This window comes from Sprattus sprattus, assembly GCF_963457725.1.
Source record: "Sprattus sprattus genome assembly, chromosome: 8".
Classification (NCBI taxonomy): domain Eukaryota; kingdom Metazoa; phylum Chordata; class Actinopteri; order Clupeiformes; family Clupeidae; genus Sprattus; species Sprattus sprattus.
Window position 1 is genome coordinate 7203900 of NC_137927.1, and position 6625 is coordinate 7210524.

Genomic DNA, 6625 nt, shown 5'->3' on the forward strand with positions numbered 1-6625 from the left:
TGTGTGTGTCTGTCTGTAATGAGGTGTATGTGTGTGTGTGTGAGTGTGTGTGTCTGTCTATAATGAGATGTGTGTGTGTGTGTGTGTGTGTGTATGTTTGTATGTGTGTGTGTGAGTGTGTTTGTCTGAGATACTGTATATGTATCTGTGTTTCTGTATGAATCTGTCTGTATTACGGTGTGTGTGTGTATCTGTCTGTCTGTAATGAGGTGTGTGTGTGTGTGTGTGTGTGTGTGTGTGTGTGTGTGTGTGTGTGTGTGTGTGTGTGTGTGTGTGTGTGTGTGTGTGTGTGTGTGTGTGTGTGTGGATAAAGACAGTAAAGAGGGAGTGACCAGGGAAAATACTGAAAGAAGGACAGAAAATGGAGTGAATCAGAGAGATGGAGTGTGAAGAAGGATGGTGGACTGTGAAGTCACAGACAAAAAAGTAAAAAAAAAGAGTAAGAATTGAGCGACAGAGTAATTGAAAGAATAAATGAAAGAAGAGTGAACGGAGTGAGAGAATTAAACTGCCTATATAGGTGCGTTTACATCCCATGTTTTAATGCGCATTTTCTCTATGCAAATATTTAATCCTTGTTGGAAATGCGTGCGAAGCGCATTCATTAACCACCCCAATGCGCATACTTTCGATTCGCCAGAGGGAGGTGGTTTAACTATTCAAATTTAGTTAATGCGCTTAACGTAGATGGAAACAGAGTATTCGAGCGATTCGCGTCATTTGTGTTTATGTTCGGAGTTGGACTGTAGACTACGTCCTGTTGCAGTGAGAGACAACCATGCTGCTGGCTGCCCCGAATGTGATGTTCCTCTACTGCTTCTCAGACTACTAGCTTGTACACCACACCTCATGCAGCATATGCAGTTGCTGTTACTAATATAATATATCTATGGTTTCTGTGTGTTGTTTCCCCTCATTGCCCATAGTGCATACACACATCATACACCTATCTTACTGAACACTGCCCAACAGAAGACGGCTAAACAGATGTTATTGTCTGAAGAGAGAAGAGGTGCAAACACTCTCACACACACAAGGACATACACATGCAAACACGCATGCAAACATTTCTCATTCATTCATCAGTTCTTCTGAGCGCTGGTCTGTCTCTCTCGTTTATTCATTAATTCATTCATTCATCCTGCTGGCCTGATTTTCATTGATTTATCCATCTGTAGATAAATAATGGCATCATTTTTGTACCTGTTGTCAGAAATGTACCCTTTTGTATGGTCCTTAAGGTGGTATTTGCGGAGCTTTGTTTCACGACTTTAAGGTACAAAATCATCATTACTGATAGCAAAGGGTACAAAGTTGTTCTTTTAACAAGCTTAAGGTACAGGCAAATGATGCAGAAAATCATTGATCATCCTGGGAGAAATGCATGTATCTGGCTATAAACAGTGACACCTCGAGCAGTAGCCTACGGTTAGCAGTTTACCCAGTGGCGTAACGTAGTTATGACGGGACTAGGTGCAGGCTATTATGAAGGGCACTAGTAGTCAGTGGCGTAAGGGAGTGGTTCCCAAACATTTTCAAGGTTTGTAACCGTCACCACCCCCCCTCCCCCCGCACTACACATTTTTCTTGGGCACGAAAAAAAACCCGGCTACGGGCCCCCAAGACCCACGGGCCCAGGTGCTGCACCCCCTAAAGTTACACCCCTGAGTTCACCTGTCACAAAATGTACAGAACATTCTGGAGAGGAATGAGCTTTCCACCGGACAGGATTTAGCCTTTCTTATAGTCAGTGACATTCCCAAATCTGGCTGCCTTATACGAAATATAAGTACTTTTGCCTTTGTTCATTGTGCAGTTTGATAAAACAACCTATTTCTACAATTAACATGTTGAAAATTAAATCAGTTTTGTGTCTTTATCAAATTCACACAGTTCAATTGCTATTTGCACTTGGCATGATGATCATAATGTTATGCAGAAAATAAAGAAAATACACACACACTTACAGTTGGACATAACTAGCTATGAAAATGTTGATCTCATATAATTCTTTAACTTTGAATTAGTAGATCATTGTTTGAATTCACCACCAAACAAAGTAAACACACAGGTTTTGTTAAGTAAGCTGTCAGGGACATGAAGGTGTGTGTGTGTAAACAGAACACACACAGGTTTGGTTTAGTAGGCTGTCAGGGACATGAAGGTGTGTGTGTGTAAATAGAACACTCACTCTTCCACTGAATCTGATAATTCCCACCCATCAGCAGGAAAGGCCAGCTCTGCCCTTCAGTGCAACATCCAGATCATGATTCCTACTTGTCCTACCTACATATATACATATATATATATACTACAAACTATGTGAAAGACGTCTTGTAAAAATGACAGTCATTGGCTCCCGCAACACATGGCTAGTTCCAATGCAGTTTGGAGATTAAGATTAGGGATTGCACTCCTCTAACCCTACCTGAATCATTTTCAAATGTTTATTATTTGGTTTTCAGATATAAGGCCTGAGTCTTTAATAATACTTCTTTATTTTGCAGCGTCACAGGAACCAGCAACAAGCCTTGTGTCCAGTGATGAGAGTGAAACAAAAGGTGGTCATCATGAAGCCAAGTTGATGGACGCCTAAAATTCAACAAGTGGGGGATGTCAACTAGCACCACAAAAAGTACCGTCATCATGTGGAGAATTTAAAGTTGTCCTCCACCCCGACAAAAGATGATGTGAACTTTTACACTGCACTTAAATGGACTGTGAGAAGTGATGTCAATAGGAATATTTACAAAATTGTATTTGTTTAAACAAATGTAGGTGAATAATTGTAAATGTTTTCATTTTCTGGATTTAAGAGTATGTTTTTGCCTCATAAAGGCACCAAAGGGCGTGTCGCTACAGCTTTACCTCATTAGGTACCAATTCTCTACCTTTCCAATGGGTCCATTTTTGTCACTAGGGTTGCAGAAATGTTCTTTTAGAGATACAGACAAGAAAAAAATGTAACTATGATATCATTAAATGTAAATGAATGGTAGGGTCACTTCCTTCGTCTCAGTGCTGGCCTGTCTCTAATTCCTTCATCTCAGTGCTCTCATTCTCTCCATCTCTCATTCATTCCTTCATCTCAGTGCTCTCATTCTCTCCATCTCTCATTCGTTCATTCATCTCAGTGCTCTCATTCTCTCCGTCTCTCTTTCCTTCATCTCAGTGCTCTCATTCTCTCCATCTCTCATTCGTTCCTTCATCTCAGTGCTCTCATTCTCTCCATCTCTCATTCATTCCTTCATCTCAGTGCGGGGGCGACAGTGGTACAGGAGGTTCAGAAGGTTGCTAGTTCGATTCCTCACTGTCGAAGTGTCCTTGAGCAAGAAACTGAATCTCTAATTGCTCCTGATGTGCAGTGTGCCATCAGTGTAGATGTAAAAATGCATATACATCCATGTAAGTCGCTTTGGATAAAAGTGTCTGCTAAATGTAAATGCTTGCCTGTCTCTCTATCTCTCATTCATTTTAGTGCTGGCCTGTCTATCTCATTTTTACCATGTTTCTTATGTTTAATTCTATCTGCAGTCTTTCCGTCATTTTTAACTACCTGCTGTCTGTGTCTCGTGTTAAACTCTATGTGTTGTCTGTCTCTTATGTTGAACTCTATGTGCTGTGTGTATGTGGTGCCAGCCTGTGGAAACGTACTTTCTCAAGGACAGCCTACAGGCCATTTAAACAGATACACACACACACGGTCTTCGACTAATGCAGTTAGTACTAGTAACACTGGAAGGCAAAACTGTATAGTACAAAGTTCATGACAGTTGAAAAAAAAGGTCAGACACAAAATGGCTGTCAACCTGCATTTGTATGAAGTGTGTGTGTGTGTGTGTGTGTGTTTATGCCACATCATACTCTATGGGCTGTGTGTATGTGTGTCATTTGCTTCAGTGGGTTTATATTTAATAAACAGTTTAGTCTGATCCTTGACTGATTTTCCCTTGAGTCCAACCAGTGCTGGAGAGGCCTGTGACAACATACACACCACTGAGCCTGTGGAAACGTACTTTCTCAAGGACAGCCTACGGGTAACACAGTTCTATCTGTGTACAGAGCAAAGTTCATGACAGTTGGAAAAAAAAAGGTCAGAAACCAATTGGCTGTGTCAACCTGCATTTGTATGAAGTGTGTGTGGTTATGCCACATCATATATACCACTCTACATAAGAGAAAGGTGACACATTTCTATACATTCATGTTTGTCTGCCAAACCCCCAGTCAGATGAGGGAAGTCTGTGAGCTGCAGCATAAAGCAACAAACACCACACAAAAACAGGACGGAGGCCACTCATAAGGTGTGGCGCACCCCAATGATGTAATTTCCTGTGTCTCCGGTGACACGCCATGAGCTTGGTGCTGTTAGCATCTCAGTCTGGTAGCTGAGGCTAAACACCACACTCTCGGGGTCAGAGTGAGAAAGGACTGGAACTATTAAAGGGACGGGCCGTGTGTGTGTGAGAGGGGTGAACTTTTAAAATGACGGGAACTGTGTGAGAGGAGTGAACTCTTAAAGGGACGGGCAGTGTGTGTGTGAGGAGTGATACAACAGATGAGGGGTATTTAAGTCAGCTAGACGCACACACAAAGACACACACACACACACACACACACACACTGTAGAGGTATACAGCTGTGGAGAGTACAGATCATCATACTGTGCTCACTCAAGAGAAAAATACAGCTGCACCTAGAGACACACACACACACACACACACACACACACACACATTCTACCATGCCTATACAAACACACACACACATTCTACCATGCCTATACAAACACACACACACACACATTCTATCATGAAACACACAGGTACACACACAAACACAGAAATGTGCACACACAACACAAGTCCTCTCAGCCAAAACAATTGTTTATCAATTAAACACACATGCATACCTTACAAAAAATATCACCAGATTCAATCAAAAATCTTTAATTCAAAACAATTATAATCTTTAACATTGATTTGGGTTCATTGATACAGCAATCAGGATACACAGCACTTTTCATAAAAACCAAAGACAGACAGACAGACAGACAGACAGAGAGCCCACTGGAGCACAGACAGACGTTCCGACCCACGTTCCGGGCACCATAGCACTGGACCATTGGAACTTGTGAGGTGTGGGGTCCGATTACTGTGCAGATAACCCAGCTACCTCAGCATCGAAGCACATCACCTTATCACCTCAGCTCTCTCTCTCACTCAGGCACGCACACACACACAGACACACACACACGCAATCACACAAACACACTCGTGCAGGCATTAGTTACGGCCATTGTCCCCAGGCTCATCAGGCCTGACAAACGAAGCTCTGGAACATTAAGAGCAATAAAAATCTTACTACAGCTATACCACTGGCGTTAGGACTGAGCGCTCCTGCGTGTGTGGTGTCAACCTAAACAGGTAGAGCTCACTCAGCAAGTTGTGTGTGTGTATGTTTGCAAGTAACAAGAAAAAGCATAGCTCTCTGAGCAAGTTGTGTGTGTATGCGTGTGTGTGTAAGCAACAAGAAAAAGCTTAGCTCTCTGAGCAAGTTATGTGTGTGTGTGTGTATGTGTGTGTGTAGCTCCTTCAGTGAGCCTTGTGTGTGTTAATAGGTCTTGAGAGAATCACAGCAGCCAGCCCTGGTGAAGTCATGACTGAGCAAGAGGCATCTGGAAAAGTAAAGATTCTTAAAGATTCTGTACATCCTGTTCGGACACACACAACACACACACACACACACACACACACACACACACACACACACACACACACACACACACACACACACACACACACACACACACAGCAATGTTACATTCAACAGTCTGGTTCAGCTGGCCTTCACCACAGGGCGCAGCGTGCACACACACATCTCTAAAGGCTGTGTTTGTTTGGAGAATGTGTTCTTTGCAGGGCTACAGGCATATGGCTACAGCAGGAGGTGGAAAGACTGTTTTTATTTGTGTGTGTGTGAGTGTGTGAGTGTGTGTGTTTGTGTGTGTGTGTGTGTGTGCTGGAGGCAGCTGATTGGCTTATGGGCAGAAATCCTGAAAATAAAGAGACTATGTGCATGTCTGCGTCTGTCCTTACTACTTAAAGAGCACTTACACCAACTTGCACATCCACACACAAATACAAACACACACCTTCTGCTTGTATCACCCACACACACACACACACACACACACAAACATTGAGCTAAAAAGAGATGTTGTAAGAGCAAACAATTAAACGACCAGACCCCCACCCGCCTTCCCCAATTTAAAAAATGTGCTGAGGTGAGCTCTTTTACATAGACAAATAGAGAGAGACAGGAGATCGAGAGAGAGAGAGAGGGAGAGGGAGAACAAGAGGCACTTTGGTTCAAGAGAGAATGTCCTACACTCTTCTCCTCCTTCCTCTGATGTCGCTCACCATCTCTCCATACAGGAGGAAGAGAAGAATTTCGCCATCCAGTAGCTTAACAGACATTTATGCCATAGGCTAACGACACCACCACCACCCTACACAGAGACTCAAGCTTAGAGCATCTCCCTGACAGCAGACAGAAAGGTAAAAGCCACCCCCCCCCCCACCACACACACACACAAACACACACACACACACACACCACACAC